Source organism: Simochromis diagramma, unplaced genomic scaffold, assembly GCF_900408965.1.
Source record: "Simochromis diagramma unplaced genomic scaffold, fSimDia1.1 OVJJ01000317.1, whole genome shotgun sequence".
In the NCBI taxonomy this organism is placed as follows: domain Eukaryota; kingdom Metazoa; phylum Chordata; class Actinopteri; order Cichliformes; family Cichlidae; genus Simochromis; species Simochromis diagramma.
In genome coordinates, this window is record NW_024386994.1 from 1,218,695 (window position 1) to 1,230,857 (window position 12,163).

At 39.1% G+C, this 12,163-nt stretch overlaps 1 protein-coding gene across 13 annotated transcripts in view; it reads right to left on the reverse strand.

Moving 5' to 3' along the window:
* nrxn2b (neurexin 2b) overlaps positions 1 to 12,163 on the reverse strand; it is a 682,163-nt gene that overhangs the window by 425,133 nt on the left and 244,867 nt on the right. Inside the window, exon 1 of one of the 13 annotated variants that reach the window (XM_040040738.1) lies at positions 143 to 3,911. The exons of the other annotated variants lie outside the window; for them this stretch is intronic. The gene's annotated coding sequence lies outside the window, so the exon portion shown is untranslated. Of the gene's footprint in view, positions 1 to 142; positions 3,912 to 12,163 lie in introns of those variants that run through there. 13 annotated transcript variants of the gene reach the window in all.

The window sequence follows — 12,163 nt, forward strand, 5'->3', positions numbered from 1 at the left end:
TTCATGCTAGCAGGTTAAACAAAGCACGAAAAGCTAGCTTATGCTAGTAATGTAACAAACTCGCTAAACACATAAGAAACTCATCACTTTACTGAATAAGGTACTAATAAGTGAGAACAATCAATCATTTTGCCACACTTACAGATTATGCCTTTTCAAGAGCAACAGACGCAGGAATTGACAGAGACACAGAGAAATGGACCTTCCCTGTCGAGTGCTGGGAGAAAACCACTGCTCGAGCTCTTACATGGTGCTTCCCTTGTTGACCCACTAAATGGCAGGCTTTGCCATAGGAAGATCCGGAGTAAACATATTTACTGACACGTTGCTACAATTACTTATAGAATGAATGACTATGACCCGTCATAACCAGAGAGACAGAATAATGAGTAAAGGTGAGGCTTTTAAAACCTATACAATGTCAAGCATGGTGGTGGTGGTAGCATCATGCATCTGGTTGTTTTGCTGCCAGTGGTTATGGTAGATTGTACGTAGTAGATGGAATAATGAAGGAGAACTACCTTCAAATTCTTCAGCTTCCTCCAAATTCCTAGATGGGTTTTGCTGTTAGACAACTAGCTCACATTTGATCCTTATTTGATTGACATGGTTTACAGAGGAGCCTGTGCTAACTTAATTACTGCAAGGTGCCCAGGTGCCATGGCTGCAAAACAAGCCCAAAAATCACCCCTCAACCTGGCCTTCAGACAGACGAAACCAAAATTTAGATGCAACTTTGAAAAACCTAAACTGTACAGCAATGTTCCTTACAGAGAAAAGACCCTTTATTCAGACAAGCCACACATGTTCAGTCTTTTTTTCTCAGTTCTAACATAAAATATTAACCAAGGCCTGCAAAGTCTGATATGTAGCTCTTGGGTTTTCAGCAGTTTTTCTAAGCATTGTGTGATTTTGTCTTAGGGTGAATTTGGTTGGATGTCTACTTCTAGGGAGAAAGGCGCGTGAAGACATGCACCACTTTTGTGTCTTTTCCATGTGCAAAAAATGTTCATACTCTAAAATGATCAAATTGTTTGGAAACGGCATTAAAATCCTTACCAGACTGAATGTAGATCATATCCTGTGTGTCTCCTGCTTGGGAATTGTGGCATTACAATCATTAATGAGCCAGGCCAGTCAAAAACCTCAGTCACATTTTCTGATGATCAATTAATCAAATGCATTTGATTTTCAGCACCTAGCTGCTACTTGCCTTCTTGATTCCTTTGGAAGCAATTAGTGTTTACTTAGTTTTTTTGCACACTGCTTCTGCATTTTGGCTTAGTTTTTGGTAAATAAATAAATAATGGGTGTATGTGTTTTTGTTCTTCTGAGGTTGTGTTAAGACGTAATTATTTTTGCCCATAATTCTATTTTTTTTTTTAATGATTACTTGCAGTCTCTTTTTTTAATTAGGTGCACACACCAAAACTACACTAGAGAACCGTTTAGTTAAAACAGGTTCCTCTCACATATTTTATTTTAGAAGGACAATACATATTAACATGATTGCAGGGCTCATCATGTAAATGGGCCAGAGTTATCCTGATCTGTGGTCCCTTGGATGTTGATGACATGCATAAACCACATGCTAGAAACAAACTTTTCCAAATGTAACACACACTTTCTTCAGTTTAGTGTTTCCTTCTAAAGGATCCGTAATCAGTTATTCCATTCATTCACAACAGGTGGACAAAGCAAATAGAGATTTGTTTTTTTAAAACCTTTTATACAAGGGTCCAATACTTGTAACAATAAAGGTTGTTGCTGATAGCAGTTGCATCCATTTATTATTCTAGCCCAGTCTAATCAGAGTTAACTGACCAAATAATTGTTGCAAGTTTCCCTTGCCTATGGAGCGTAATATTTCTCTGACTGTTACTGAGGACAACAACATAAAGTAAAGCAGTGGCTCAATTTTGATACCAACATGCCTTTCCTCCACCCTCTGCCAACTTAAATTCTATAGAATTATATAGAAAGATCAGCACGGTCCTCCATTCCCTTCTCAGGATAATAATAACAGCTATCATTGGCCAAATGTGTATGAATAAAAGAACATCATCAGTGCAATCAACGCAGTTATCCACGACGAGTATCCACAACACTACGGATAAATTTAGCCGTTGAGAACAACCTAATCAAATGAAGAAAGAGAGACTGTAAACATTCTCCCTCTTTTCTGTTTTGATGAGCTGAATGAGCCTGGCTTGAGGTAATATGAAAATCTGAAGATGAAGAGAGTTGTCGATGTTGCGTTCTCACCACTCCTATCAAAATCTTATTCCCTCGTCTATGTTGCATAGTAAAGCTATATTTTTCTGTCACTATCACCAAAGTAATGCAGACCCCAGCATGCAGATACACAATAAGAGATATGGTAAGGTCCATTATACATCCTGCATTAGGCAGCATTGGGCTCCCTTTCTTGTGAGGCAGCCTTATTTTGGCTTTCATTACACTTGTAAAGAGATGAAAACATAATATTCAGGAACTGTTTTCTGTTTCAGGCTGGATAATGATGAACATATTCATACAAAAATTTGCAGTATGTCCTGTGTTCCCCAGACTGTTTCATTTGGCAAATCACTGACGTATTATTGGTACGTTCAAAGATTTGAAATTTACTGTAGTTATTACCAACAAGAGCTCAACTCCAGCATATTTGGCCATTAAGTGATAAATCATGGTGGAGAGTATTGCAATTTCCATAGGCAACAAAAAATTCAATGCAGTGTGTTAAATGTAAGCACACAAAAAGTGTTTTCACATTTCCTGCAAGGTATTTAACTAATCTACAATAATCGAGGACTTACATATTACTTTAGCAATGTAACAGCAAATATATGATAATTAAACGCCTCGTCAGTTACTTCCCTCCTGCATCTGTCCTCATTCACAATGTCTTAAATCTATTGTCAGAACTTGAAAAAAAATAAATGCCAAAAGTGATATGTTGCTAAATCTATGGCCAGTCAGCAGTCTTTGTTTACTGCGTGTGGTGTTAATTGAATCAGGTAGTGAGCATGCTCTCCTTCCCACATCTAGCCCCTTCCTGCTCCTCTACTCCCCTCTTCAACCTTGCCAACAGAAGAAGGCCACTTCACCTTTCTGCCATCACCTCCTCCTCCTCCTCCAGTGCAATGTTGCTACCTTAACTGCCCTCTCTCTCCACCACTTCTCTGTCCTTATCCATCTGAACACCCACACAAGCTTCCTACATGCAGTTTTATCATTCACTTAACCCTGTGTATAATACATTGTTCATATTGTCATTTTTTTTTTTATGAATTCCTAAAGCTTGCAAGGTTGATTTTCAGCTTTTCCTTGAAATAGAAGATAAAAAGAAAAAGCTTATTACCAAAACACATCAACGCTTCACATCATTACTATTAGAATTATTATTATAAGTCATCTTGGCATAGATTCAACAAGGTTGGAAACATTCCTTACATATTCTGGTCCATAGTGACATGATATTATTGTATACAGTAGTTACTACAGATTTCTTGGCTGTGCATCCATGATCCATGATACATCCTGTGCCACCACCATCCTAAAGGTACTCTAAAAGCACTGGATTTAGGTCTTGTGATTGAACCTAATGATGAGTTCACTGAACTCATTGTTATGTTCAAGAAACCAGATGATTTGAGCTTTGTGACACGGCACATTATCCTGCTGGAACGAGAAGGGCAGACTGCCGTCTTAAATGATGAAATTGGTCATCAATAATAACCAGGTAGCCTGTGGGATTTAAACATTTTTTACTCAGTACTAAGGGCCCCGAAGTGTGACAAGTGATTATTTTTATCTTCCTATGAGCAGTGTTGGGAAGGTTACTTTTAAAATGTATTCCATTACAGAATACAGAATACATGCCCCAAAATGTATTCTGTAACGTATTCCGTTACGTTACTCAATGACAGTAACGTATTCTGAATACTTTGGATTACTTAATATATTATCATGCTTTTTACAACAACGTGAATGTACTATTGCTGTGTGATTTATTACTATTACTGAAGGTCCGCGACTCCGAACTGTAGTAAAGGGACCTCTGACTAATACGGCGGGGTCCCTATCGGCTCGTAGCCGAAAAATAGCTTTACTTTGTTGTGTAGGTCAACTTTTCTTGCGAGAGACAGAGAGAGGCGTTGAAAGGCTGCTCCAACGGAACTTATTGTTTTCAGAGGAAAACACGAACACGGTGTACAGTCGAGTCTTAATAGCTTACTTACAACTGGGCTCGTCAGGCACTCTTCTTGGCTGCAGTGGTTATTATTATATTTACATGCTTCCAGCTCCTGTTTTTCCTCGATGACAACTCGTACCTTTCCACTCCCCTTTTTCTCCCTCCTCGCGCTCACAGACCCATAACGTGTATGGCAGTCCATTCTCCCTGCAACACGGACTACACTGCCCATGATGCTACATTCTTTAGAGCTATGCTTGTAGCATTCTGCCTGTTAGCTTAGCACAACAACAACAACAACAACAACAACGAAAAGGCGCTCTCTCACCCAGGAAACACACAGTCGCAGAGAGAGAGAGAGAGCGTCGCCCTGTAACCATGGCAACCGTAACCCTGCCGCCTGGAACAACAGAACGTAGCTGTCAAACAAAACCCAAACAGTCCTGACCCGCGACAAAATGAAACAGGAAAGTACCGCAGTGTAATCCATTTATTTCAACAAAGTAACTGTATTCTGAATACCACCTTTTTAAACGGTAACTGTAACGGAATACAGTTACTCATATTTTGTATTTTAAATACGTAACGGCGGTACATGTATTCCGTTACTCCCCAACACTGCCTATGAGTTTAAAGGCTGTCTGTCTCCTCTGACATCAATAAGGTATTTTGGAGAATGACTGACCTGTATTTTGATGCTTGTTTTGAACATCACTCTTGACCAGGGCTACTGTACATGTGTTGCTGCCATGGGATTGGTGGATTACATATTTGGGTTAATTAGCAGTTGAACATGGCAAATGGACTGGTTCTTATTTAGTGCTTTTCTACTCTAGATGAGCACTCAAAGTGCTTTACACAACTTGTACATTCGCACAACACTGTTTCTAAATGATTCCTATTTAACATTCACATGCATGCACACTCCGATGGATGCATCACAGAGCAACATGGGGTTAGTATCTTGCCCAAGAACGCTTGGCATGCAGACTGGGATCAAACCACCAACCTTCCAATTAGGAGGTGATCTGCTGTACCACCTGAGCTACAGCGACAGCCACCCCACGTTGATTGCACTGTACCCGTTGTGGCTGTTAAGTGCTTGCAGGTTTAGAAATATTCATTACTGTGAAAATGTATGCAGATTGTAATGACTGACACACATACTGTTAGAAAGAGGATATTCATGAGTTTCATGCACTTGGAAACATTTTACATTGTTTTTTGTAAAACTTTTTATTCGACCCTGTATTTTAAAATTCAATGCAAGCTTCTCTGCCTATAACTTACAAAATGTTACCCTTTTGAAAGTAAATGATTCTTTTTGATACACCCTGTATAATAAAAAAATATGTTAAAAATGAAAGCGGACATGAGCTACAATTCATTTTGCCAGATTGCTGAGGTGCAGGAAATTCTGTAAAACAAATGAGATGGAATATTCACATGCTCGGTGCAGCTCCCACTACCAGATAATTGACTGATGATAAATCTGTCTTTTTTTTTCTAAATGCTTAAAATGTCCAACTTTAATTAAAATATCTTTAATAATCACTTTTTCTGAACAAAGAGGCACCTTCCTCCTCTTTTACAATTTATTTTTCTGAAAAACAGAATTTAAACTGATCAGATTTCTACTTGTGCCATGAGAAGGCAGATGCTAGTAAACATATTATAGCTGCAGCTAAGATCAAGTGGGTTACTTTTTTTTTTTTTTTTTTTAAAAAGCCGCCATTATGGACTCAACAGTTTGAACTTTGTACTCCAACCTCCACTCATCGTGTTTAACAGATTATAATGGCTGGAAAAAAGGTGCTGAACAGGGAGAGAGAGAGAGCCAAAGGGGCAGTTGTTAGGTGTGAGATAGGACATTTTGTCCCTGATAGTGTGCCTGTGTGTGTGTGTGTTTTCATACTGGCCTGTTCTCATAGTGACAAAGAAAGCCAATAGTCATTTTTCAATCTGTCTGACTGAGTGTGTATCAAGTGTTCGGGTCACACCACCTGCTTCAGGTGGAGTCAGTGTAGAGCGGCCGGTGATGACCACACAGCGAGCGCTCACTCTTAGCTGTGTCTCATCTGTCGGCTTCTGACCCAAAACGTCAACACCAAACATATCAACCAGTGTATACTGTGAAAACACAGAATGCATTTCCTGTACATTACTGTAGTTAAAGTGGTGATTTGAAAGTTCAATTTCCTCAAAAGTTACAAAGCTTTGGATTGCAAATGGAGTTTAATAGGATCCATAGGAGGTTAATATGGTTGTTGATCAAATTCCAGTAACTCAGTACTTAGTGAGGCAACTGCTGAGTGTGCTTTCTTTTAAAACACCATTTTTAATCTGTGCATTTTCTTTAATGAAATGTTGCAGTCTTCCCAAAGTAGCTTGTATGATCCATCAACACATGACCTGTATGCATGTCTGACCTGCTAAACTGACTTGACATGATATGATTGCTAGTTTGAGTATTTCAGAAACTGCTGATCTGCTGGGACCTTCCCTCACAACCATCTCTAGGGTTGAGAATGTAGTATGGTGTGAAAAGGGGAAAATATCCAGTGATCCAGTGCAACAGTTCTCTGAACGAAAATGCCTTGCTGAAGCCAGATATCAGAAGAGAATGGCCTGCTTTGAGCTGATAAGAAGGCAGCAGCAGCACTCACCACACATAACAACTGAGGTATGCAGAAGAACACCGTGCAAAATATGTCAAACTTTGAAGCGGATGAGCTATAGCAGGTGAAGACTGCACCAGGTGTTGCTCCGGACAGCTAGGAACAGGAAACTCGACAACAGAAGATTGGAGAAATATTGCCGGGTCTGATGAATCTCTGCTATTTGTACAAAACATGGAAGCATGGATCCATCCTGTACTGTATCAGCGGTTCAGGCTGGATCTGGGTGTAATGGCGTGGCGGATATTTTTTTTGGCAGACTTTGGATCCCATAACACCGACTGAGTATTGTTTAAATGCCATAGCCTACTTGAGCATTGTTGCAAATCATGTCCATCCCTTTGTGATCACAGTGTCCCCACAGCATGTTACAATGCTCTCATCATCTCAAACTGGTTTCTTGAATGTGACAATACTCAAATGGCCTCCACAGTTACCAGATCTCAATCCAGTAGATTACCATTGGTGTTTGGTGCTTTTCTTAATGGACATGCATGAAGTATGTGATGCTATCATGTCAATATGACTAATGAGTCACATTTCCAGGCTCTTGCCATGAAAAATAACGCAGTTCTGAATACGAAAGTTGGCCGAAAGTGTTCCCTGAAGATAAATACCAATAAAGAAGCAAACAGAACTCGAGAACTTTGGATTTTCAGACTCTGTTTGGATCAAAAACGAGAGGGGCAACAAATATATTTGGTAGGAAGAAGGAAAGAGTTTGAGAGAATAACAAAAACCTAAACACCCACCCAAAGATAAACACTACCAGCCTTAGTATAGAGTGGTACATGAGGAGGATGTTGACACCGCCCGCTGCCAGAAGTCAGAAAGTCTTGTGGCAGCAATCACAGGCCAAGTGGCTCAAATCACAGCACTATTGTTTGTCCAAAACCACAATCAGAGCTGTATTGTCAGAAGCCCCGTTGTACAAAAAAAGGGCCCACGGTTTCCTAACACAATTAAAAGCCTTTGGGCAGTGAGCTCTGGCTCTTGTAATAGTGCTTCAAACACAGGGGGAGTTTTATGTGTACCTAGGTGACAGATACCACGTGAGGTGGTCTTGCTGTGAACAACTTCAAGGGAGGGAACAGTAAAAAAACAAAAACTAATGAATACTCTGTGTGTGTTTGGCTGTTTTTAAGACAAATGATTAAAAGTAGGTATATTCCATATGTTGACAGGTGTAGTCCGAGGGTATTGCAGAGCAATTTAAAGTATTTTAAATGTGGCTTGCTCCCTTATTCACATGGAGTCACCACAGGAGGTAGCTCTGCATGTTTGATTGGGATGATTTTCCTTCTTTTCTTTTAGACTAAATGCCGTTTTCGACACAATCCCAGAGGGATTTGTGTCTCCTCCCAGGATTAAATCCGGGAGCTTTCACTTGTTAGGCAAATATGTAAATCACAGCACTTTGGAGCTACTGTGATTTGTTCTACATTTGAATACAGAATATAGTAGACTAACATGTTGCCTGTCACTTCAGCATTTTGATCATTCTGAGTGCTGTAAACCTCAACTTGTTTGATAGCTTGTGAGTAATATATCTAACTGCTGGTCATAAAGCACATGAGTCTGTCACCTCTGTTGGTTGTAGTGCCACTTGACATGGGTCATAAAAACAGGTAAACAGCGACAATCTTAGTCCACACATGTGCATGTATCTTTATAGATTTCTGAGAAAGAGCAAATACAAAAATCTGCAGCAGTCTCAACATTAAAGCAGTGGAGACAAACTTCTCTTTGGTGTTTTAGTGTATCAGTAAATTATATTTGAATATGCTTTGAGGTTTCAGTCAAAGTGCTGTTAACAAATAAAACAAAGGTAAATCAGTGCGCTGCTGAGGTTTTCTCTGAGAATGAGTAAGATTACAACCAGCTGTGCATTGTTGTTCAGCACTCCTGCCTATTATTTCCATTCTTTGCTGCTTTTGATGTCTAACATTTACTGAAAGAAAATAATATCTGCCTGTTTTTTGCTTTTCAAAGTGTCCTTCGACATTGAATTTCTTGCATAAAACTCTCAAATGCCCTGTTTCTGGGAATACAAACAGGACTCCATAGGTGACCCTGCGATCAGCAGCTCCGAGGCTGACATGTTGTTATTCTCAATCACACGATTCAAATTTAGCCTTTCCCAGTCAGCCTGATTACAACCTGTTAAAAACAGGGATTAGACACAAACACCATTTTCAAGCACCATAAAAATATCCAAGCATACTAAATATAATTTAAAGTAAGACACAGACTGTACTGTTGACTAAAAAAAAGTAAACAGAAGGCATCTAAATAGCAAAATACTGTCCATACCTCCTCAAAAGGGGAATTTTTATACATTCTAGTCAGCACCAAATAATTTGCAATGATGCTAATTTGTCAGCAATATTACTCTGTTTGATTTTGTTGTTTTGTGGCTATACTCACATCCTGTCTTTGGCAAAAGCAATTTTATTTTTACTGAATATGTCATTATACGTACACAGAATTCACTTAACACAGAAGATAACAACATAAAACCTGTGTAGCTTTATGTTGCCTTCATAAACAACAAAACAAAGCCAAAAAAGGGAAAGTACTCTTCCATTCACTCAGTGCATTATGGCACTTCATGCCAACAATGCAAACCATTACTTGAGGCATGGACCGAAAACTCGTGAAACAAACCATCCAGGAAAACATAATCCATTATTATTAAAAAATATATTTAAAACTCACATTTCCTCATCATTAGTACCGGATGCTTTGCACACACATTATTTCAGCAGTGCGGTTGTATTCTAATATAAATGTGCTGTCAGTGGGAAAGATAGACAGCAAGCCAGCAGCAGTATAAAAAACAGCGATACCACCCACTCTGCAGGAGCATGTTGTCCTAGTGAATAATGAAAATGCTGCCTGCCACTACAGGGAACAGCTAACTGTCAAATATTGCTCAGTGTAGCCTGATTAGCTTCAGCGGTGATACCATCTGACACTAATGGTGGCTATGGTGCTTTAGCATTTTGCTGAAAAAACAAATTAGATGAAGCAAGATATAAAACTTCAATCACAAAACTATAAGGATCATCTAACATACTCGCTGCAATATTGTAACGAAAAGCCAAATACTTCAGTTATTTTCCTCTTTATATTTGGCAGCAGACTTCTGTCACACTGCATTTCCATAAATTCTGCTTCAGGCAATGTTGCAACCTGTCTTCTGAGGAGAGTTTCTGCTGTCACCTGCAAAAGCTCCTGTAATTTGTCACTTAGCTTAATATGCTCAGGAATGGTGCAATATTTTTGTACACCTAGCCTGATGACCTCATTTGATGGCGCAGAATTGGGAGTGCATTGTCCTATAAATGTGTCATTCAAAATATTAGATCACATTCATGCTTCACTTACAATATCTCACAGAGGGAACATCCCACTGCTTTTTACCTTTATTGTGTTATCAATTTAATGTGCGACGCAAATATAAAGTTTTGTATATTTGGACTTTGTGTAGATTTGTCCAGTATATGTCAGTAAACTGAAATGAAATGAGCTTTATCAGGAGCTATTGCGACTAACTCTGTAACACTGAGCTGCAGACAAAAACACACCAAGAGCACTAGGATTCATAACCATATAACACCCAACCCACACGGTGCTGCAATGATGAAGACGCCGTGTATGTCATGTGGAAGGTCGGCCACTCTTATGGATTTTAAACCATGTTACACAGTAAAGGCTGTTTTTCTCAGAGCCCCCCAGTGAATCACAGCAGTCCACGGCCCATTTATCAAAGGTTGCTCATTGATAGCACATTGTCCTTGAGAGAGAGCTCATTCTTAAATGCATGGTAGAGGTCAGCTGTAATAATGTCTGTGCAATGTATAGCTGGAAACATGAGAAATTACAAAGAATGTTTTGGACAAGTAGAATTTATTTGTGGTGAAACGGATAAACTGCACCATAACTCACATCTATATGGGATTTTCAAATGACATTTGGGCTATGTTGCAGGTTTTAAAAAACAAAAAACTGATTTTCAACGAAGGAATGTTAACGGGCTCATTCGCACCTGTTTTTTCTGGTTCATGCTTTATGTTTCTGAATCGTGTTCACATATGGCGTCTCCTTTGCACGATAGAGCTTTAACCTGGATTTGCTGATGGCACTGTGAACTGTGTTCAGACAATGATTTCTGGAAGTGTTCCTGAGCTCATGCAGTACAAATCTTCTGATGGTATTATGTTCTGTAGATAATGAGACTTTCAAAATCTTCACAATTTTACATGAGAAATATCATTCTGAAATTGTTTCACAATTTGTAGATGCAGTTTTTCCAGGATTGGTGAACCCATGCCCATCTTTATTTCTGAGGAACTTTCTATCTCTAAGATGCTATTTTTATGCTCAGTCATGGTAAATGGCTTGTATTTGTATAGCGCTTTACTAGTCCCTAAGGACCCCAAAGCACATCCAGTCATCCACCCATTCACACACATTCACACACTGGTGATGGCAAGCTACATTGTAGCCACAGCCACCCTGGGGCGCACTGACAGAGGCGAGGCTGCCGGACACTGGCGCCACTGGGCCCTCTGACCACCACCAGTAGGCAACGGGTGAAGTGTCGACTGTCCAAGCCAGGGCTCGAACCGGCAACCTTCCAGAACATTAACATTAACTGAACAGTTGAAAGATGCTGTTTCTTGTAAGCCATTTTTAAAAAATGTAACAGTGATGTTTTCTGTTACCCCTTCAGATCTTGAGTTCTTGGCAGCATATTGTAAACCTCAGGTATAAAAAATCTTGGTGTTTTCTTTGATTCCTTTCTTAAATTTGACTCATGGATCAAATCAGTTTTTAAAAGCCAGAAGCCAGAAAGTCCACTTCTTTAATTAATGCTTAACTAAAGTTAAACATTTCTTTCTACTGATGCCACAGAAAACATTTGTTTTGTTGGACTGAGCAAAACATTGCTATCACAGATTAACCTGGCTCACAATGATGCTGCTAGATTCCTCACAGGTACATGGAAGCGTGATTTCATCATATTCTTAAATTGTTGCACTGGCTTCCTGTGAAATAGGATCAATTTCAAAATATTGTTGCTCTCATATAACAGCTTGCATTGGCTATGCTGCTCCCTTAGGTCCACTGATCAAAAAAAAGATTATTATAGTTAACTATAATATTTATATATTAGTTAAGTGTAGTTAACTAAAACTAAACAAAAAAAGTTCAAATTTTTAAACTGGAAGATTTTAGTTACTTAAAATACAAATAAAAACTAGACTAACTAAGGTAACTCAAA